The following is a 24,106-nucleotide window of genomic DNA, read 5'->3' on the forward strand; positions in this document are numbered from 1 at the left end:
CTATCAACAGATGGACGGGTAAACAGAAGGTGGTCTTCCATCTAGCGGAATTTATCATTCAGATGAGCCGCTCTGCTCTAGTGGTGTTCATAATTAAGGACACTCACAGAGATCCTGGGGCATATCTTGTGACTATTAAGGGCCCTGTTATATTCTTGGGAGAAGATTCTCAACAGTCACCCTTCCTGTAAGCATTAATTACGGATGTTTTTGTCTAAGGAAGAAGGTACTACTCCTATAACCAGGCTAGACTTACAATTCAAAATACACAAACACTTAGAGGAAAAGACGTGGTCTCACAGTCTCTTATTTTACATGCTGCTCCACAGACATGAGCTACACACCAAAGGAGGAGTCCTGTTGCACTTTACATAATTTCCAAACACTGGAAGGTAAAACCTAGATACATAAACAAGTTTACTGAGCTTCTGATGAGAGAAACACTAGGCTGATCTAAGTGGCTGTACTTTCAAGGGCTCTAAAAATATTCGCTGTTCCATCTAACCAGCAGAACGAAAAGCTAAAAATAGGCATCTTTCTGTTATAGAATGTTTCTTGCTGTCTTGGGGGAAATGAAACTGAGGTACCTATCTACAAATGTCAGCCTTAATTTTTTAACGAGTTCCCAGGTTTACACAACAAACAAAGACCTGGACAACTGTGTAATTACAAAAACTAGCTGGAAGGAGTTAGATTCATGATGCTGCAAACCAGCATTAAGACAGGAGGCTGGGAGTCGGGGTGGTAGCGCAGCAGGTTACATGCAGGTGGCGCAAAGCACAAGGACTGGCATAAGGATCCCGGTTCGAACTCCCAGCTCCCCACCTGCAGGGGAGTCGCTTTACAAGCAATGAAGCAGGCCTGCAGGTATCTGTCTTTCTCTCCCCCTCTGTCTTCTCCTCCTCTCTCCATTTCTCTGTCCTATCCAACAACAACATCAATAATAACTACAATAAAAAAACAAGGGTAACAAAAGGGAATAAATAAATATTATTTTAAAAAATTAAAAAAAAAAAAAAAAGACAGGAGGCTGCTGAAAATGTGTCTCCACCAAGAGAAGGTGCATAAGGAACTGGTAACAATCCACACGGCTTTGATGACTTTGCCTTTAAAATAACAAGTATGGGGGGGGGGTGTTCAGTAGCTCTACTCAGGGGACAGGGCTTGTGTGCCTGACGTTGGAGTTCGGCCCCCAGTGCATGCATATTGGAGGAGTGTTCTGTTTCTCTTTTTCAAGTGTGACACGTAAAAATGAATGAAATTAATGATATTTTAAGCAAACAATATTTAATGACATGACAACACAGTAATGAAAGCAAGATATATATTAAGATGCATAAATAGATTTTCACATATGCACTAAAAGACCAAGAGGTAGCAAAAACTGACTTCTTTGCAATGTTACTTTAAAGTCTCCTCGTAATTAGTATACATTGCTTATATAGTATTTTTGTTTTTCGTATCTTGCACAAAAACTTTTTAAATTTGTATTATTTTTTAAATTATTGAATAGAGACGGAGAGATTGAGAGGGAACGGGGAGACAGAGGGAGAGAGACAGACACCTGCAGCCCTGCTTCACCACTCATGAAACTTTCCCTCTGCAGGTGGGGACCAGGGGCTTGAACCTGAGTCCTTGCTCACTGTAACATGTGTACTTAACCAGGTGTGCCACCACCCGGCCCCCACAAAGACTTAATACAACACTACACCGGCATACTGAATATACAGCTATGATACTCTATTGCTGGGTTTAAAAGTCTTTTTCAATGTGAAAGCAGTTACTACTCACTAACTGGTCAGATCACTGAAGAATGATGGTGGAGAGCCTGGATTCACGGTGAGGTGATCTGGTCCCCCTGCCGCCTGCATCTCCACCTCCCGCAAAGTGGGTGGAGTCTGCCCTCTGGCTAGCTGGTGAGGTGAGGGCCGGAGGAAGCCGCCTGCCTCTCTGGAGTGCCTTTAGCCTTTCAGGCCTCATGAGCAGATCTCCATGCAGATCATGCCACATCTGCCAGGGGCCAGGTCATCCTGCGCTGTCTGTCTGTGAGGGCAGCCCAGGTACTGACTGTGTCCTTGGACCACAGCCCTCAGCGTTGTTAACTGAAACCTTCCGGGGCTCAACAGAGGTGCCACAGAAAATCAGACCAGGGGAAGTAGCTGCAACAGCTTCTGAACCCCTCTGGACACATTCACACCTCAGATAGCTGGTCCTGAGAACAAGCACCAATTTGGGCGCTGTGGGCACAGCATAACCGCCAGCTTTTCCTGCCACCCCAGACGTGCAACCCTCACCCCCGACATGCAACCCTCACCCCCGTGTCTGCCTGACCTGGACTTCTCATCGACCAGCTATCTCCCGTGTCTTGCAAGGCAGCTCTGGGGCAAGCTTCTTCCTCAGGTGCTTGCTTGGTCATCAACTCGGTGACTAGTCTCTGCTTTTCTCAAGACCTGCCAGAACAGCTCAAAATGCCTCCGCTTCCGTGCCCTCATATTCCAGGGGAAGTTCAGCTTTCAGAATGTTCACGGGAACGAACGAACAAGACGGGAGGCACGTGGTCGGGGGTGGGGGATGGAGTTGGCATCACAGGCAGCACTAGACTTGCAGGGCAGGCATGAGGTTCTGAGGTCGATCCCCACCGTCGCATGTGCCATGGTGACACCCTGAATCTCTCTCTTGCATCAGTAACTATGTATCACTTCACCGCAGGGCGAGTTCTGGGAAAGGCATCATGAAGCAGCTCTGTTAAGTGCAAACATCATAATGTACCCACACAAATCTAGGTGGTACTGTCTACCGCACGCCAAGCTCGGACATATGTGGTCTGTCATCCACTGACTCGCCGCTACACGGATGGACCATGAGGGCAGTAGGCCAGACAGAGAAAATCTGTCTAACTCACTGGTATGCAGAATCTACAAAAACAAGACAAATTCCTAAACTGAAGGAAAATCATGGAAGACAGAAAACAGCTGGGTGAGCATGGGGGGGGGGGGAGGCTAAGAAGTGGGCAAAATGGGTCACAGGGACCAAGAGTAACAAACACTCAGCTATCAAGGAAACCAAGAGGCACAGAGCACGGGGGCTAGAATCAATAAACGTCTTCGCAAACTTGAAAGTTGCTGAGGTGGTAGAACTACTCTTGTGATCACTTTATAAAGTGTGCAAATACTGAGTCACACTGTACGCCTCAAACTCAAGTAATGTTGCAGGCCAACTAGACTTCAATGTATATGAACAATTTCTTTTTTTTTAAATATTTATTTATTCCCTTTTGTTGCCCTTTTTGTTTTATTGTTGTAGTTATTATTGTTGTCGTCATTGCTGGATAGAACAGAGAGAAATGGAGAGAGGAGGGGAATACAGAGAGGGGGAGAGAAAGACACCTGCAGACCTGCTTCACCGCCTGTGAAGTGACTCCCCCTGCAGGTGGGGAGCCGGAGCTCGAACTGGGATCTTTATGCCAGTCCTTGCACTTTGCGCTATGTGCACTTAACCCGCTGTGCTACAGCCCGACTCCCGTATATGAACAATTTCTACGGTGGCAAAAATTTCACAGTAAAGCCAGGCTTTGAAGTCTTTTGAGGTGAAGCACAGGTTACACACACACACACACACACACACACACACACACACACACACACACACACACACACTTGCTATTATGAAACAAAAATGACCAAAGTTAAAAAACCGGGGAGAGTGGCCTGGGGGTGGCAGAAAGGATAACGTGCTGGGCGCTCAGGCATAAGATCTCAAGTTCCATCCCTGGCACTACATGTGCCAGAATGATGCCATGAAGAAATACACGAATACTTCTAAGAATAATAAAAGAAATCTGGAAACAGGCGTTTATCACACGCTACTGTCGTTCTCTGGAGCCATAAAGTCTGTTGCAGTGCCTTGCGTCCCCACACGGGCTGTAGCCAAGTGGCTTCTTCTCTGACTTTAACTCTACCTGGTCCACTCAGCCTCTATGTTCTTTTCATCCTGTCTGGTAAACGAGTAGCTGGCTTATACTCGGCTAAATCTATCGAGTCCTTACAGACTCCGGGTTACTTTAGCTGTGATAAATAGATTTTTTTTTTTTTTTGGCCCGTGTGTTCTCTCACGGATGGCAGGCTGGGGCTATTTCCCGTCCAGGGTGGAGAGGCAGCACCGGGTCAGACCAAGTCCGCCCATTAAGAGCCAAGGCAGCGCTCATGATCAGCGCTGGAGTGCAGAAATAGGAAAGGGAAGCTGACTACAAAAATAGGAGGAAGTCAGCTTTTCTCTTTCAAAAAGCTTTGTTTTCTTTTTTATTGTTGTTAGTAATGGAGTATTTCAAAGTTAGGAAAAACAGCTCTAAAATTCTGTCACTTGTAATGATAGCAGAAAAAAAAAAAAGGCATTTGGCATAGACACAAAAGGCATTTGGCTTGAGGCACCTTGCACAAGCGCAGCGTGCTTACTGCTCCCCACCTGCCCAAAGGCTCTGAGTACCTCAGTCACAAAAAACACATGCATTTTTTTTCCCAGTGACAATAAACACCCCTGTCATCATTATCCGTGGTTACACGGTCTTCAGCCATGTAGATGTGCTATAGTTGCCCAACTAGACTGCTTCCCTGTCTCTCTCTAGAATCGCTGCTTTGATGAATCCCTTCCTCTGCCCTTGGGTGTGAGAGTGTGTGTGCGATCTGTATTTCCTTAAGATATCCTCTCATGAAGGAAGGGGTGGGTCACAAGTTTTTGTATAAGCTGCCAAACTGTGTTCAGAAACGCTGCTCGCTCGCTCGCTCGCTCGCTCGCACAGGCAAGTGCACAGGGAGCCCAAGCTTTCCCTGATAACACTAAGCAGTATGAAATGCATCTTTCCTCTCAGACTTGCACTGCTGCCTACTCTGAACACTCGCTGACTTCTCATCCCCTGGAGACTTGGTGCTGGGGACCCTCTGTCCTGCTCAGTCACCCTGCAGCTTTTTCTTCTGATGCTTCCAGGCTGAGAAGTGGGCACTGCCTTCCGTGACGCAGTAGTCACTGACGACCTAGATAACAACAGTGTTTTCTTGGCATAGCGGCAGTGGAGAGCTCATTGGAAACAGTTCACAGGAGAAAAGGAAGAAGCTGGAGACAGTGAATCGAGAAGCCCCTGGCAGAGAACTGTGTGGTGAAGGAAAGCAAAAAGGGGCAGAACTTGAGGGAAATTAGGAAGAAGAAATCGGCTTTCGTGTAACAGGGTAGATAAAAGGCAACGATCCAGTAAAGGGGAGGGATAAAGGGAAGAGACAGAGAAATGAGTGAGCCCGAGCTTAAAAGTTTCCAGGACTGGTCTTAGTGGAGAGAAAAGACAACTACTTACATGTGGACTAAAACATATGAGCTTGGGGTAGGAGAGCAGTCAATCCGTCCCTAAGACTGTGAGAACTGTGGGAGTTACGGGGGTAGGAGGGTGCGGCGTGACACAGAATGTTGGTGGCGGGCGTGAAGTGCAGGTACCCTCGACAATTCCATGATCGTGTGATGCAGCACAAAGGCAGGTGTACAGGGAGGTGGGCATAAGGTACTAATAATGGTGACGGGCACTTGGAGAACGGTATTTGGTTTCACTTTCTTGGTTAAGAAGAAACAAAAAAGCAAAGTCATCAGCAAATAGAGTTAAGGAATCATCATCCACTAGCATGATCACTGCGTCACAGGGATAAAATGCACAGGGCTACACAAAAGGGGGATACTCATGGTTTTGATTCTGGCTTTATCCAGATGGAGGAGGAGGGGAGGGGAGGGAAATAGGGGAGGTCTTCATCTACATCAAGGAACTTGAGAATAATTTGGTAAACCTCTCTTCCCTCTCCAACTGCATTTAAGTCTACAGCCACAGTAATATGTTGAAAAGACACTTTCAAAGAGCTGTTGTCTTCCTAGAAATCGAAGTTGGGGTAGGGGAGTGATGTATAAGCACTTTTTCCCTTTTAGTAAGTCCTGCGTGTTGAACACATTTTTTTATATAAGTTATTGTTGCGTGAGATTTTTCTGCAGTTTTCTAAGTCAGTTCTGATCAAACACCAAGAGTGTCCCAGTGTGTCCACGAGAATATACTGAGCTGTTCCATAGAAGTCACAGAAACACAGTCATAATCAATGAAATCGCAAGAAACCAACAGCGTGAGGCCTGCTGTAATCTCAGTTTCTGAGCAGAATGGGGCTCGAGAAGCAGTGGTATCTAAGCAAGCAGACGCTTATTTACTTGTTCAGAGTTTCTATTCTCTGGATAGACATTTCTGTTTGTGGTTTTGCTTCCTGTCCAAAAATGTGGCAAGTGACCAAAGTCTGGGCCAAAAGTGCACCGTATCTCCTTGCCAGTCTCACTGGTCATGGGCTGGCCATGGCGCTTGGTTCTTCAGGATGCCCTGGAAAATGCTACAGTGAAGATTTTCATCCTATTTCCTAGACCTGACTCTGTAAGGAGCCTCAGGACTCTATTGGAGGGAGCCACACAACATCAGGAAAGCAAAGCTATGAGGAAGAGGAGGACATCGCTGCATCTTCCCTGAGAAGTTATTTATTCAGCATCTAGTAGAGATGTTAATCTCAGTGCCTGCAACAGTCAGTGGACAGAGGGCACACCTGCCCGAGATAGTATAGTGGTTATGAAGCAAGGCTTTCATGACCAAGGGTCCCAGGTTCAATCCCCCACAATGCTCCGGTGTCTAATGGATGAAGTTGATTAGAATATAATGAATATTATGGGCAAGATACAGCAAGGGAAAGGGAAATGGAGAGTGAGGTGGAGTTGTAAGTAGGGTAGTTTGGGTAAGTTTCATCAAATGGAAGGAGGTGAAGAAGACAGCTGTGTGCATATCTGTAGGGAGAGCATTCCACATAAAGAACATACTCATGCTAAGGTCCTCAAGACCAGAATGTGCATGGGATGTGTTAGAGGAACAGCCAGCCAGTGGGCTCAGACCTAGTTAGCCAAAGGACACCAGCAGAGGGAGCCGTCAGGTGACGGAGAGCTAGATGCTAGGATACTGCACAGGGACGATCAATGGAGAGTTACAGAGAAGTAGCGCCTCAAACTCAGACATGAAGTGAAGGCCCTGGCTGCTAAGCTGAGAATACTGTGACGGGGTAAGGGAAAAGCAGAGTCTGAGGTAACAATCTAGGTGGCAGGTGGTGGTCAACCACGAGAAATGGTCAGATTCTTCTGAGGAAGTTCTCAGGGTCAAGTCAATAGGATTTGCTACCTGAATTATTGGGGCATAATGAGAGAAGTAACCAGAATGACAGTCAAGAATCTAGACTGAGTGGGAGGAGGAGGAAGACTCCCTTAATCAGAAGACAATTGTGGGAGAATGATTTTATCTTGAAAGAACAAACAAAAACTCACTCTTTAGGCCTGTGAAATTTGAGATAGACATATTAATAGTGGTTTTGTACAGACAGGTGGATTAAACTTGGGAACTCACAACAAAGGTCCTGGCTAGAGATATGCATTTCGAGTCAATAATCTTTAATTACCACTGTATCAACACAGAAACTACCCAGAGCTGGTACAGTGGATACAACATAGGATTTTCAAGCAGAAGGTCCCGAGTTCAACCCCCCTAGCACTGCACACGCCAGAGTGGTGCTCTGGCTCTCTCCACTGCTGACACAAACAGGTCTTTAAAATACACAGTCACCACAGATGTACATGCAGGCAGAAAAGAGATCTGGGAGGAAGAGGAGAAACCAGCAAAGAAACACAGGAAGAAAGGGTGATGAAGACAGAAGATGGGAGAAGAGCGGGCTTCCACAAGGAGGAGAGCCTGCTTGCGTCAGACACTGCTGCTAAGTCAACTGGGCTGCGAAGATGGGAGTTCTGGAATCACAGGTCCTGCCAAACGGCGTGCTGGTGTGGTGACTGGACTCAGACCTCGTGACTTTACAAAGAGGGAAAAATAGATTCTTAATTTTCATGGGGGGTGGAAGGGGAGGGGCAGGGAGGGGAGGAAAAGAGCTGCTCAGTTCTGGCACTTGGGGTGTTGGGGGTTGCGCCTAGGACCTCTGGGCCTCAAACATGTCACACTCCCACTATACGCTATGCAGTCAACCCAGCCCGGAGATAGCAGCTTACAGGAGACCTGCTCCTGGAATGTCGTGGCGACAAGGAACAAAACATGGGGTAGAAGCCAGCGGGGGAAAAGGATCGCGGCGGCGCAGCGGGTGAAGCGCAGGTGACGTAAAGCACGAGGACCGGCAGAAGGATCCCGGTCGAGCCCCCGGCTCCCCACCTGCAGGGGAGTCGCTTCACAGGCGGTGAAGCAGGTCTGCAGGTGTCTGTCTTTCTCTCTCCTTCTCTGTCTTCCCTTCCTCCATTTCTCTCTGTCCTATCCAACAATAATGACATCAGTAACAACAACAATAATAACTACAACAATAAAACAAGGGCAACAAAAGGGAATAAACAAATAAATACAAAAAAATTTTTTTTTTAAAAAGGATCTTGGAGGCCAAGAGAAGTGTGCTGGACCTGAAAATATGAAGCTCCAAGCTCAATCCCCAGGTGAGGCTCAGGCCCCTCCTTACCTTATGTTAATAAATAAGTAAAATATTAAATAAAAAATCTTGGTGGTTTACACCGGCCATAGAATCAAGCCCCTTACTCTTTGTTTATATAGATTTGCTTTTTAAAAATATTTATTTATTTATTTATTTATTCCCTTTTGTTGCCCTTGTTTTTTACTGTTGTAGTTATTATTGTTGTTGTTATTGATGTTGTCGTTGTTGGATAGGACAGAGAGAAAAGGAGAGAGGAGGGGAAGACAGAGAGAGGGGGAGAGAAAGACACCTGCAGACCTGCTTCACCGCCTGTGAAGTGACTCCCCTGCAGGTGGGGAGCCGGGGACTCGAACCGGGATGCTCCCACTGGTCCTTGCACCTTGCGCCACGTGCACTTAACCTGCTAAGCTACCGCCCGATTCCCAATAGATTTGCTTTTTAAAAAAAATATTTTTATTTATTTATTATTGGATAGAGACAGAGAGAAATTGAGGGGGTGGAGACAGACAGGGAGAGAGACAGAGAGAGACACCTGCAGCTCTGTTTCACCACTTGTGAAGCTTTCCGCCTGCCGGTGGGACCAGGGGCTTGACCTGAGTCCTTGCACACTGTAATGTGAGCATTTAATCAGGTGCACCACCACCTGACCCCAATAGATTTACTTTTATGTTTATGAAAATTTTAAGTAAATTTTCTATTATCTGCAGTTTAAAAATTCTGATTCTATTCATATTAACATTTAATTAGTGCTCATGTTGAACTCTAATTAGTTCTAACAGTCTCTCACTGTTGAATTTCTAGTTTGCTTGTACAATACTTATATGAAATTCTGGCTAGGGGGTTGGGGAGACAGCATGATGGTCCTGCAAAAAATTTCCCTGCTGTGAGATCCCAGGTTCAGCCCCCAGTACCATCAGCAGCCAGAGCTGAGCAGGGCTCTGGCATCAATCTTCATCTACTATCCTTCTTTCTGTATTTTTCATTAAAATAAATAAATAAAAGATACCTGTTTTGGGGGAGTAGCACTACGGGTTAAGAGCACATGGTTCAAAGCACAAGGACTGGTGTAAGGATCCCGGTTCGAGCTCCCGGCTGCCCACCTGCAGGGGAGTCACTTCACAGGTGGTGAAGCAGGTCTGCAGGTGTCTGTCTTTCTCTCCCCCTCTGTCTTCCCCTCCTTTCTCCATTTCTCTCTGTCCTAACAATGATGACATCAATAACAACAACAATAACTACAACAATAAAAAACAATGGCAACAAAAGGAAATAAATAAATAAATATAAAAAATTTTTAAATTAAAAAAAATATATATATATATATATTTTAAAGTCTGGCCAGGGACTGGGTGGTGGTACACCAGACTGAGTGCTCACATTCCAGGGATAAAGGAGCTGGGTTCAAGCCCTCAGTCCCCACCTGCAGTCCCACCTGGAGTGAGGAAGCTTGCAGAGCAGTCAAACAGTGCTACAAACATCTCTCCCTCTTAGCTCTCCTTCCGCCTTAATTTCTCTATCTCTATCCAAAATAAATGAAACAAAAAAATCCAAAAATAAATAAAATTCTGGCTCAACAACTCTAGGCTAGAAAGAGGAATTATTTTAAATAATGTCTCACAATCTGTATGGTAGACTAGACTAATAAAATGATTGTGCACGCAATTGTTTCTTCAATGTGTATTTTCCTAGATGAATAAGCATACGTACTGACCACAGAGTTTGTTCCTATTTATACATATCGGTCACCTTTTCTTTTATCAGATTAGCAACCATCTTCAAATTTACTTGAAATGGTTTTTTCTTAAATGAAGTACAAAATCTGTGTGGCAGCGTAAATTCACAAACAAAAAACAAGTTCTGAAGACTGCAATTACCTAGGGTAAGTATTGGGCATTTATTTAATAGCACCATACATAGCTTTTTTTTTTTTTTTTTAATATTTACAACAGGCTAGAAATTCCAGACATTCGAGTAAATACTGATTTACACTTCTGAAACAGACTACTAAAGAGGACTCATTTTCATGAAGAATCATGTTTACTTCTACCCAGAAAGAGACGGAATTTCCGGGGCTGGCGGTAGTGCCGTGGGTTAAATGTACATGGCGCCAAGAGCAAGGATCGGCATAAGGATCCCGGTTGGAGCCCCCAGCTCTCCACCTGCAGGGGGGTTGCCTCACAAGTGGGGAAGCAGATCTGCAGGTGTCTGTCTTTCCCCCTCTCTGTCTCCCTTGCTCTCCCGATTTCTCTCTGTCCTATCCAGCAGCAATGACAGCAATAACAACAATGATGCTAACAACAATAAAACAACAAGGGCAACAAGAGGAGAAAAAAAAGCCTCCAGGAGCAGTGGATTTGTAGCACAGGCACCGAGCCCCAGCAATAACCCTGGAAGGGAAAAAAAAAAAAAAAAAGAAACGGGATTTCCTTCCGGTAAAGACTAACATGGAGCAAGTGAGGCCAGACACGCACGCTCACTAGAACAACAATCAGATGGGAAAAGCCGTGAATTACTGGTGTTGTAACCTAGCAAAAGTGGGCTCGACAGATTCACTACTGCCTCAAAGTCATCTTTCCTTACAGTATCTCATCAAAGTGATGCCAGACACTGATAATCCTGTTTGTCCACGTTCCCCAAGGGAGAAGAGTGTGGTTCCTTCAGCTTGTCCACACCTCTCCTGACACACAGCAGCTAGACGTTCACTGTGCTGCGTGCGCTGAGAAAACTAAGGCAGTTGGATCAACACACTGACTGTTAGACTCAACCCTGCACTCAATAGGTCTGACTGTTTTCCTGTTTTCCAGATAATACCAGAAGGAAAATAGAGGTGTCTTGTGGGGCTTAGGAAAGGGTATCTCTATCAACAGGCTGGGAGAACACCACGGTGAGGCACTAGAGATACTGGTGACAAAGACGATTAAAGAACGTGAAGGGGGGATAGCTGGGAAGGTGCCCAGGACAGCTTCCCATGGAGATGGAGCCCCAGCCAGCCGTGCACATAGCTGGCAAATGTGTTCCTCTTTACTCCTGATGACTACTGCTCTACACCGCATCTCCCAGTATAAATCTGCCACTCAGATTTTGTACTTCATTTAAGAAACAATTCCAGAAGGCGATAGACACCTATGCTAACAGCAGTGCTATACACAGCAGGAAGTGGCAGAAGGCGCCCAAGGAAATGTTTGCCTGTGCGTGTGCTTTTAGCCAGGCCTGGTCTACATGTCAAATGGATACCAGACTGTCTGCCTGTGTGTGGACTTTCAGCCAGGCCTGGTCTACATGTCAAATGGATACCAGTCTGTCTGCCTGTGCGTGGACTTTCAGCCAGGCCTGGTGTACATGCCAAATGGATACTAGTCTGTCTGCCTGTGCGTGGACTTTCAGCCAGGCATGGTCTACGTGTCAAATGGATACCAGTCTGTCTGCCTGTGTGTGGACTTTCAGCCAGGCCTGGTCTACATGTCAAATGGATACCAGACTGTCTGCCTGTGTGTGGACTTTCAGCCAGGCCTGGTCTACATGTCAAATGGATACCAGACTGTCTGCCTGTGTGTGGACTTTCAGCCAGGCCTGGTCTACATGTCAAATGGATACCAGACTGTCTGCCTGTGTGTGGACTTTCAGCCAGGCCTCGTCTACGTATCAAATGGATGCTAGTCTCCCTTCAAAGAGGGAGCAAGCTGTTTGTCACACGGTGAACCTTGATGGTTCCGTGGTGGTGTTACAAAAAGCCAAGTATAACAGGACTCCGCTTCTTGCGATAACCAAAGTCGTCAAATGCTCTAGCAGGGCAGCCGTTATCGCCAGGGGCTCAGTGACGGTGATGGAGAAAGGACCACCTAACGGGCTGTTGCACCTGTACAGTGGGACGAGTCCCAGTCTGTTGTGCACCAATGTGAACGTTCCTCACACCACTCACCTGTACTCTAAAAATGACCAGAAGTTAATTTGCCACCTTTATAAAAAGGGAAATCAGGCATATCTCATTAAAAATATTTTTCCACCCTAAAAAAATGAAGAAGTGATGCAGGTTCTACTTTGAGTGAACTGTGGAAACATGATGCTCAGTGCAAGAGGCTGTTGGACACAAAGGTCGTGCGTCCTGTGTTTCCTTCACAGGAAACATGCAGACGAACGAGGGAGACCCCAGGGACAGGCAGGAGGAAGAGTGTGAATGACTACTGGTCAGGGAGTGTTCTTTCTTGATGAAAACTTTGAGGCAGACACTCATGATAGAGAAATAGCTCCATGAACATCCTAAAAACCCTGGCATTATACCCTTTATCAGGATGATCTTATAAGTACATGAATTATGGCTCAGTGGAGCTCTAACGTAAAAACTCAAACACAACATAATGACAGATTTGACAACTCAATTGTTTTCAACTTCTATGGAATCAAAGACATTAAAAATGACAGAATAAAATCAATGATGGTCGAAGATAAAATATTCACAACATATAACAGAGGGCTGCCCTGTATACATGATATACAAACTACAAGCCAGCAAGGACAAAACAGAGGCCCGGAAACTGAGCAGAGATCAGGAATGAGCACTTCACTTCACAAATCGCGTGGGGTCAGCAAACTGTCGCTTCATCGGTAAGCAAGCAGAACATGCAGATCAAAGTCAAAGACTACTTCCGGCTTACTGCTTTATAAAATTCTTCAGGTTATTGATGAGACCGTGGTTAACAGTCACCCTCACAATTATGCTGGCAGGAATGTAAACTTTCTGTGTGTTGTGGAGGAAGACTGCGATTTGATAGCAAATTAGAAAATGTGTGTATTCTCTAACCAAAACTACTTTGGACTTCAAGGAATGTATTAAGTACAAAACTATTTGTTCTTGCATCTAACAATGTTCACTTGCACAGTAGGCAACAAATGGAAATAACCTGTATTTGTGGGGAAATGAAAATTTTAACTTTATGATTCTATTATGATATATTCTGCAAGAGTTCAAAGAAATGAGGTGACCTAGTTGGGAAGGTATATCTACTATACAATTCAGAGGATCTCAGGTCTGGGAAGCCTCTATTTTTAATAAGCACCCTTAGTGATTCTGCTTCAACTACTCCACAAGATAAAAAATGTTAAGACTCATGTTCCTTGCTAAGTAGAATCTCTTCAACTTTTATTCTGAGGCTATGCTTTTAAGTTTACTTTGCCTTTCGCCTCCACTTTTACTGGCCATCCCCCCACAAAAAAAGGTGAGGGGCTGAGAGAATGGCCACCAGGAGCAGTGGATTCACCGTGCCGGCACTGAGCCCCAGTGATAACCCTGGTGGCAATAAAACCCAAAACGAGACTTTTCGCTATTCATTTTGAAGAGTCTTCGGATCTCTTCCTACGATCCCACTAGGACATAAGCTGGGAGTCCTGCAGACGCCTATGAGATGAGAAGTCGCACACGTGCACACAACTCTACTATGAGCCGTTATCAACCCTCCCCAATAAGACGACTCTGACTATAAACACTTTTCTTTGGGAGAAAGAGACTTTTCTTCCTCTAAGCTGTGAGGAGATCCGTCAGGGAGACTTTAAGATTGCCTACACTGATATATTATTTCATTTATACAGAATGACCTTTGCAAAAACCTGAACTCCAGATTAGGCTTTAAAAATGAGCTTTTCTTTAGTCTGGATATGGGGCTCTGGAGAGTGGGGTTTTTTTGTTTGGTTTTGTTTGGCTTTGTTTTTTGTAAAAAACTGTTTAATCTAGTGGTGATAAATCGGAATTCCTTGTGTGTGTTGTGAATTTCCCCTGGGTCCAAACTGGTATGTTTGTGTAAGTCTTTCATATTCAGAATGTGCAAAGAAAGCGTATGTGAACACTGGGTTGTTGGGAGAAATGGCATGTTTTCTATACAAACTAACAGCGTAAGTTCTTTATGAGGAAGAACAAGATTAGCTTTAGCAGCAAACTTGCTCACCTGACATCTTTCATGAAATTTAGTCTCTAGGTCTCATTTTGCAAAGCTACCCCAAGCTTAAGTGAGACAGATGACAAACCTGAACACAGACCTCAGTGCCTGGCAGGGCAGATGTCCAAGAATTTTTAGTTGTAGGTATTTAAAAAAATATATTTACTTATTTATTCCCTTTTGTTGCCCTTGTTGTTTTATTGTTGAAGTCATTATTGATGTCGTTGTTGTGGGACAGGACAGAGAGAAATAGAGAGAGGAGGGGAAGACAGAGAGGGGAAGGGAAAGACAGACACCTGCAGACCCGCTTCACAGAATTGTGAAGCGACTCCCCTGCAGGTGGGGAGCCAGGGGCTCAAACCAGGATCCTTACGCCGGTCCTTGTGCTTTGCGCCACCTGCACTTAACCCACTGATGATATCAACAGCATCCCGTGTGCAAGACTGATGTGATGATTCTCTCTCGTGTTGACAAATGTTTGTAAACACAGTTCCCAAGACTAGCACTCAAGGACATATACGTCCATTTACTAAAAACATTTTGATTAGAAAATCCTTCAGAAAACATTAAATTCACCAGATAAAATCACAAGAGTAGTACCGATAAAGGAATGTAGCTTTTAAGAGCAAATCTCAAATTTTATGCTGAAAGTCAGAAGTCAGTGCTGCTAAATTAAGAAAAAAAGTTTCTAGGGAAGAAGTCCGCCTACAGAAAAAATTAGTGCTTTTGAATCCCCAAACCCAAGAGAAGAGAAGAGTACAGCTTGTGTTGAGTTGTTAGAAGGCAAATTTTCTAAAAGCAGAGCCGTGAATCATAAAACCTTTGAATGCCCTTTCCAGCACTCATCAGAGCCGCGCCCTTGAGCGGCATCAGCTGATCTCTGGGCCCAGCCATTAAGGCCTGTGGAGGAGGGCAAATGCGGTTATAAAAACTGAGGAGAAGAGAAGGAAGCTGGGAAATGTGATCCACCGCCAGAGGAGCCCTTGGCAGAGAACACTGGTAGCCAGCGTTATTAAGATGGAGCAGAAACCGTCCCCACACGGCACCAAACAAGATGGCTCAGCCTCTCTGTTCAGGAATGCCAGAGCATCTGCTGCCTCGATGCCAAGGCAGAGCCCCAGTGTATGTATATATATTCCCAAAATTCAGATCTCGCCTATAAATTATTCATACATCGTCCCAAGCCTAAAATAATTGTGAATTCCTATATAGACATGTTCTACTTTGGAAAAGACAGACACTGACCTAGGTTTCTAAAAGAAGAGCAAGTACTGAATATAAGCCCAGGACGTGGGTGTCTCTGGGCCTCCCGAGTAAGGCTCAGTACGCTGCAGAGACGACAGGGCTTGCAACAGAAACCAGGGCGACCCAAGCACCTCCCGACCCCAGACACTGTCGCCTGTGCCTCGGAATGGAAAAGACTGTCAAGGGACATTGAAATTTAACCGAGGGTCCGGGTGGAATGCATGCCTGCCGGGGAGAGGGGCTGGGCTTCATGCCTGGCGGTCTAGCAGAGCACTGGCAACAGCACCAGAACTCTGAGAGCGATGGTGCCACACTCTGACGTCTCTGTCTCTCGAGGACAAGAGAGCAAATGTGTTGATCACCTACTAAGAATTAAAATAGAGAAGGACCAAACAAGTGGCTTGTTTAATCACAAATTGAAGAAAGACGCCAACTAAAACGTGTCGCGATGTTTCCAGTTCTCATTCTGTGGGATCCAACTATTGTCCACGAGGACAATCTTGAGGAATCATCTTCACAGACAATTTCGGATTGTTTGCAGTAAAAGTCACTTATTGGTCATCCGTGGGGCTTCCTTGCTCAGTTTGGCTTTCTCAGCGAGAGGCAGAGAGGCCAGAGCTCTCTGGTGCGGCCGCATACAGGCGGCAAGGCTGCACACCGCCCCTGTGAGCGACTTTGCTGGCCTAGGAGATATCTGCCAAAGATGTACGTACGTACTTACTTACTTGGAACACAGAGAGTGCGTGTTGGTGAGGGCACACACAAGAGTACCACTCTGGCATATGCTGGGCACCAGACTCGGGACCTCACCTGAGAGTCCAACACTTTATCCACTATGCCACCTCCTGGGCCATGGAAGGGTGGGAGGGTGGGAAAGATTAGAGAGAAAGAGAGAGACTACAGCAATGTTTAACTCTGGCTTATGGTGGTGTGAGGATTGAAGATGGGGTTTGGAAGCCTCGTGTATGAAACTCTTTTGGCATAATCATTACACTATCTACCCTCACTAGGGGGAAGAAAACTATACAAAACAAACAAACAACAACAAACAGAAGCTGTAACTTGCTGGTTTCTGTCTCTCCCCAGTCCTCCTTCTCACGCTGTCCCTCCCAATGACGACTTCTAAACAGTCAACTGTAACTATGATCCACACAGCTCCTACAAAGGAGAGACTCGGGCAACAATCCAATTAAGACCCTAATTTCATTGTTTTTGGAGAGTCAAATAAGAATGGTGCAAAAGAAAATGCATAAAAGCCTGTCCACTGACCCCTCTCAGCTGATGCTCTCTCCCTGCTTCTAACCCATCCTGAATGGTGACTGCCTTGGCCAGCTGCCTGTGCTCGTTTCTGCTCACACCACAGCTGTTCTTACCAAGAAGTGCTGGTGTGGGGGTGGGGGGAGGGAGAGGGAGAGGGAGAGAGAGACTAGAACACTAATCAGCTCTTGGGGGGGGGGAGGGAGGGAGGGAGGGAGAGAGAGAGAGAGAGAGAGAGAGAGAGAGAAGAAAGGGGGGAGGGAGAGGGAGACTAGAATACTAATCAGCTCTGGGGGGGGAAGAAAGTGGGGGAGGGAGAGGGAGAAAGATACTAAAACACTAATCAGCTCTGGCCTGGGACTTGGGGGAGGGGGAGGGGAAGGGGAGAGGGAGAGGGAGAGGGAGAGGGAGAGGGAGAGGGAGAGGGAGAGGGAGAGGGAGAGGGAGAGGGAGAGGGAGAGGAGGGAGGAGACACCGACACCAGAACACTAATCAGCTCTGGCCAGGGACTGAGCCCGGGACCTCCCGCCCGCCTGCCCTCGGCCATACTGATGCTGTGCTCTGAGCTAGATCCCTGGCCCTGATCCTCAAACTTCTTTATGGCAGCTGCACTTGTCATCATAACAGTTAAATATTATGGAAAAATTAAATAAGTGCAAAAAGATCTACAGTCTTTAGTCAACTAAGCTGAGCGTTCTGCAATGAACAGATAAAGGCACGTTGTTTAAGAACAGGATCTGGAGTTAACTACAGTTTTGTCCCAGTTGCAATGTTCTCCTTTCAAAATGCTTCCCTAAACCTCCCCATTCTCTTCCAGCTTTAAACAATCTGAGCAGAGCAATCAGTGGTTTCAGCAGAGCCTGGCTTTTAATTGTAGGCGGATACGCTTCACGGGGGAACGGTGCTCTTCGAGTTCTTCATCAACGTCCCATCTGTGCAGGTTAAGCAGATAAGAGGGGACCCTGTGGCCTTCAGTAACCAGAGGACAGAGTGAACATTGGAAATCACGCTGGAGGCCAACAGATAGCCCTCACGCCAGTTCCTTCAAGCTCAGCACTTAAGACTTCAATTTGGTAATCAAGACTGCATTTTAACAGTGGGCTCAAATTGTTAATACATTTCAAATAATGAATTGTTCTTTGAAATATTAAATCTCCTAAAGGTTTAGACTAGGGAGGACAGAAGCAACTGGTGGCATTACATTATTAGATACAGCTACATATAAATAGCATCAAAGGACATAAATTATGGGGAGGTCGTGTCCGATACAGCAAATCCTAACAATGGGATTTTCAAAGTTAACCCCGTTGCCAAATAATCTGGTTATAGCAATAACTACCTATTGCCTTCTTAAGCCCTAAGACAGCAGGAACCCTCCCCTTTCTCTATAAAGCCCATACATCTCCCAGTCCGGGAACCTCTAGGGTGAGACTCACTTTCCTGCGTGTTTCTCTCAATTCATACCAACCAGTACTGCATCTGCTGATCCCAACCTAATCAACGCAACCAGTACCACCTCGGCAAGCTTCACTTCAGACTGTGTCCAGAGACTTCAGGCGTGGGATGTCAGCCCTTCAGCTTCATTACTCTGCCACCAGGTTGCAGATGCTACCATGACACCAACCTGACTTCCCTGGGCAGACGACCCCCCCATGTATTCTGGAATCCCACCTCCCCAGAGTCCTGCCCCACTAGGGAAAGAGAGAGGCAGGCTGGGAGTGTGGATCCACCTGTCAATGCCCATGTTCAGCAGAGAAGCAATTACAAAAGCCAGACTTTCTACCTTCTGCTTCCCACAATGATACTGGGTCCATACTCCCCGAGGGATAGAGAATAGGGAAGCTATCAGGGGAGGGGCTTGAATATGGAGCTCTGGGGGAGGGCACTGTGTGGAAATGTACCCATCTTATCCTACAGTCTTTACAATATATCCATTTTTATAAATAAAAAAAATTTTTTAAAAAGATGGATCTGAGGGGCCAGGCAGCGGCACACCTGGTAGAGCACACACATCGTCATGGGCAAGGACTTGGGTTCAAGTCCCTGGTCCCCGCCTATGGGAAGAAACTTCAAGAGCAGTGGAGCAGTGTTGCAAGTGTCTCTCTTTCTCTGTGTCTGTCAGGAAAGATGGTGGGGCACCAAAAAGAGACTCCTGGGAGGAGTGGAGGTGTCTTACAGAGACCCAGCGATAACCCTGGTGGCTAAAACAAAGCTGGGGAGACAGCATAATGGTTATGCAAAAAGACTTTTTAAAATTTATTTAGGGGAGTCGGGCGGTAGCACAGCAGGTTAAGCGCAGATGGCGCAAAGCGCAGGGACCGGCGAAAGGATCCCCGTTCGAGCCCCCGGCTCCCCACCTGCAGGGGAGTCGCTTCACAGGCGGTGAAGCAGGTCTGCAGGTGTCTGTCTTTCTCTCCCCCTCTCTGTCTTCCACTCCTCTCTCCACTTCTCTCTGTCCTATCCAACGACGACGACATCAATAATAACTACAACAATAAAACAAGGGCAACAAAAGGGAATAAATAAATATTTTAAAAAGTTATTTAGAAGATTTTATAGATACATTAAAACATCTTTATTTAAGAGTTTATCTACATGAAGGAAGATACACATGATTGAATACTTAACAAATACAAATCACTACTGAAAACACCTGGCAGATGAACATCCGTGGCACGCTGTGTACAGGGACCAGCACTAAGTGCCGAGCAGGAGCAGAGAGGACGGCAGGGCCCAGCAGACAGACGGGGGCGGGGACGATATGAAAACTCACTCCTAGCGGCCAGGCGGTGACACACAGATTGAGCGCACACATCACCACGCATAGGGCTCGGGTTCAAGATCCCGGTCCCCACCTGCAGGGAGGAAGCTTCATGAGGGGGGAAGAAGCTTCATGAGCGGTGAAGCAGGTCTACAGATGTCTTTCTCTCTCTCTCTCTGACCTATCAAACAAAGCTTGGTCTTGAAGAGTGGAATACCCTCCTAAAACATGTGCAATGATGTAGACCAAGGTTATGGCAATCACAGACAGACACAGCAAATAAAACAGGAGCCAGAAGACAGCTTGGTAGGTAGGGAGGCCACGGGCCCTGCACCGCACTGGCATCAGAACAGTAACACCATGTTGTGGAGTTAAATGAAACAGTCCACTCGTGAGGGGAGGTGGGCTAAGATGCTGTGAGGTTAAGTCGGCACGTGAAGTTCTTCTTTACAAGCGGAAACACAAATACATTATGTGGAGTTAAATGAAACAGTCCACTCGTGAGGGGAGGTGGGCTTAGATGCTGTGAGGTTAAGTCGGCACGTGAAGTTCTTCTTTACAAGCGGAAACACAAATATATATGAAGAAACAACTAGAAAAACAGAAATATTAGTAACTTGTAATACACAGGATCAGTTAGTGTTTACTGTCTAAAGCAGTATCTATGGCCTACATTAAACATGTGATTATCTCCAACTAGGGAACTTTTCTAACTAGGACATTACAGTTCCAAGACGATGGTGAGAGTGGGAACAAAACAGGGAATGCTTCTGCTTTTTCCCTGCTCCGCTTCCCATTCCCGCCCCCAGCCATGCTGGATAGATAGGTGCTCAGACTCACTGAGCAGAATGCAGCCGAGACTTCACCTGTCCTGTTTAAACGAACTGCGGAGCTCACGGCGTCTCCTGCACAGTGACTCTGTGTCAGATCTATAGTTCACTACTACGGGGCTAGGCAGATGGGGACAGCAGAGCCCTTGCCTGTGAGGAACCACTTAGCAAGGAAGAGACCCAACGAGAGGTAAACCAGATACTGTAAGAGCAAGCAGGAAACTAAAACAGATTCTGGACAGGGAAAGGAAGAGACGGCTAAGGGGCAGGCAGACCTTACATCAGTGGGAGAGATTTTTAAAAGGCTAGTCCAATACACAGGACTTCGTATTGGAAAATATACAATAAATTGAGTGTCTTGCTTTATGACCACCTTTTTTTCACCCAATCCTATTAGTGAAATATGGGAAATGAGAAGGATCTCTTTCAAACATGGTTCCAAGATGAATAAAAACCTTAAAATCACTTGTTGAAATAATAAAAATACTATAATAGACATTTATTACCTAATAAATGGAAATACCAAAACATTTAATTTTTAACAGAAACAAAAAAAGTACATTAAAACATTTGGTTTCCACAGAATATCTCAAATCTGCTTAATTTACTTCTAAGGCCAAAATGGAAGGGAGACAAAACAAAAAAAAAAAAAAAAAAAAAAAAAGGAAAGTGACTTGTCAGAGTCAGGACTTCCGAGGAGCTAAATGAAACCTCAAAGAACCTGCAGTGGCTGTCAGTGTTCATGGCTAGAGGCAAAGACAAAGACGACGCTGGACACCGCCTAACGTCCAGAAAACGCTGTCTTCCTAGATTCAGAACAACTGGCCGTCATGATCCTTCAGAAAAGGGATCATGATGAAGCGGTCACCTCCTGTAATGATGCACAGATGTGGTATCTTAATAGTATCCACGAGTCTCAGGGACCGAGCGGTGGTGCACCCGGCACTTAGACACATTACCAAGCACAGGGACCCAGGTTCAAGTCCCTGGTCCCCACCTACAGAGGTGAAGCTTCACAAGCAGTGGTCTCAGCCTGCCTCTCTCTTTTTCTCTCCCCCTCATCTATTTCTCCCTTCCTTAATATGTCTCTATACATAGCCAATAAATAATACATTAATAAAATATTTTTTTAAAAAATCAATGAGTCTTAAATCCTTCAAATTTTTTTTTCTTAATGAAACTTTAAACATTCATTCTAAACTCTGCACTTTACTCAGAACGTTGCCAACAAACCTTTTTGACTGAACAAATATTTAACAAATCAATCACTTCTGTGTTATTTTCTGGTGAGATTTCTTTAAAAAAAAATTCATTTATTTTTTATTTTCCCTTTTTTGTTGCCCTTGTTTTATTGTTGTAGTTATTTATGTCATCATTGTTGGATAGGACAGAGAGAAATGGAGAGAGATGGGGAAGACAGAGAGGGGGAGAGAAAGAAAGACACCTGCAGACCTGCTTCACCGCCTGGGAAGCGACTCCCCTGCAGGTGGGAAGCTGGGGGCTCGAACTGGGATCCTTCCACTGGTCCTTGTGCTGTGCACCCTGTGCGATAACCCGCTGTGCTACTGCCCGACCCCGACCCCCGAGATCTTTTTATGCATCACCAAACATTTCCTTTTATCTTAACACTGCGACATCAACGAGCTAGTCTCTGTCACCTCTTCACCTCGCGTTGTCTCACTGCTGGGGCTTCCTGCCTGCAGGATTCCACCGCTCCCAGCAAACTGTCTCACTGCTTTCTTACAGATAGGTGAGGCCAGCAGGAGAGATATCACAGCACCCCTCCAATGCTAGTGAAGCTTAGACTGTGCAGGGGCCCCTGGTGTGGGCAGGTTTGAACCTGGATCCTCACGTGCGGCAGAACCTGAGTCTACTGGATAAGCTATCTCCGGGTCCCCACCTACTTATTCCTACTGAAGGCACTCCACAAACAATGATCTGCTCCAGGAAACCATCAGTTCTTATTACTTGTGACGATTTCACTGCAAGCAATAAGTGCTCGAACACACAGTCAGTGTTCCCGGGGACATCAGGGCTCGGCTCCCACAAATCTCCGGGTGTGACATTCTCTTTATGGGTATTTCCTGAGCGCTTCTGTTCAAAGGTTCTTTACGGAGGGAGTCAGGTAGTAGCGCAGCGGGTTAAGTGCAGGTGGCGCGAAGCGCAAGGATCGGTGTAAGGATCCCGGTTCAAGCCCCCGGCTCTCCACCTGCAGGGGAGTCGCTTCACAGGTGGTGAAGCAGGTCTGCAGGTGTCTGTCTTTCTCCCCCCCCCCCCCGTCTTCTCCTCCTCTCTCCATTTCTCTCTGTCCTATCCAACAACGACATCAATAACAATAACAACTACAACAATAAAAAAACAAGGGCAACAAAAGGGAGTAAATAATTTTTTTTTTTTTAAAAAAAGGTTCTTTACGGGGACGGAAGCCGCACCCCTCAAGCACTTATCATGGGCTCTGTACACCAACATGACCTCAGTCAACATCCTGCCAAGCTAAAGCACCTGTCATGCTACTGATGATGGTCCATGGACACGGACTTGACGGTAAGAGCATCCAACTCACCTCTGGACACAGCTTAGCCCATACATGCACTGAGGAGCAGTCCGCAGACCCTCAGCATTATGCTGGGGGGGAGGGGTCATCTTAAGCAGTGAGTTTACCAGCAAGAAGCACAAAAAGCGCAGCAGTAAACAGAATGTAATCAAGACGCTTGTTTACAGCAGCACCAGAGCTGAAAGCGACGCAAGGGCCACCTGGCCGAGGCCGAGTCAGGCGCAGCGCGCAGAGGCAGCTGCCACTGGCCACACAGTAGCTGGATTCAGTACTGACTTGGGGACTTAGTGACTCTGAACTCTTGAACAGAGTTGGCAGGGTGACGACAGACAGTACCAAGAAAGACAGCATTCTACTTCTTCAGCACCACTGTGTCTTGCAAATGCCAGTACTGATGTCTGGCTCATGCCCGCCAAGAGCGGGCTCGTGGTGGCCAGGGTGAAGCAGGGCAGAGAGCTGGTTCACATGGGAAGCCCCACTTCTATTCCCAGCACTACATATGCCAGAGCTGAGCTGAGCAGCGCTCTGAAAAGTAAAGCTCTTAAACAAACATGGGGCCCGGTGGTGTCAAACTTGGTTGAACACACGTTACTAAGCACAAGAACCTGGGTTCAAGCCCCTGGTCCCCACCTGTGTGTGTGTGTGGGGGGGGAGGTTTCACGAGTGGTGAGGCAGGGCTGCAGGTGTGTGTGTCTGTCTCTGTCTCCTAGTTATTCCCCCTTCCATCTCTATTTGTCTCTATCCAATAGATGAATAAATATTTCAAAAATTTAGAAAAAGAAGTGGCTTACCAGTGGGTTATCAAGAACATCATTATATAAATATATATATATGATCCTATTGAATCAGTGATAAGCTTAATGCTACTTGGATTTATAAGGTCTACTGTCACAGTCTATAAATCTAAAGACAAAAAATTATTTCCAATAGGGATAACAAAAGTAATTAAACCCTGAATGAGCATCGTGACCATCTGAGTGACGGTAAGTAGCAAATCAAACTCTCCTTCCAGA

At 45.9% G+C, this 24,106-nt stretch overlaps 1 protein-coding gene across 4 annotated transcripts in view; it reads right to left on the reverse strand.

The window, feature by feature from the left end:
- PIAS1 (protein inhibitor of activated STAT 1) overlaps positions 1–24,106 on the reverse strand; it is a 113,461-nt gene that overhangs the window by 54,892 nt on the left and 34,463 nt on the right. The gene's annotated exons all lie outside the window — the stretch shown is intronic.

The sequence above is a fragment of the Erinaceus europaeus genome, chromosome 16 (assembly GCF_950295315.1).
Source record: "Erinaceus europaeus chromosome 16, mEriEur2.1, whole genome shotgun sequence".
In the NCBI taxonomy this organism is placed as follows: Eukaryota; Metazoa; Chordata; class Mammalia; order Eulipotyphla; family Erinaceidae; genus Erinaceus; species Erinaceus europaeus.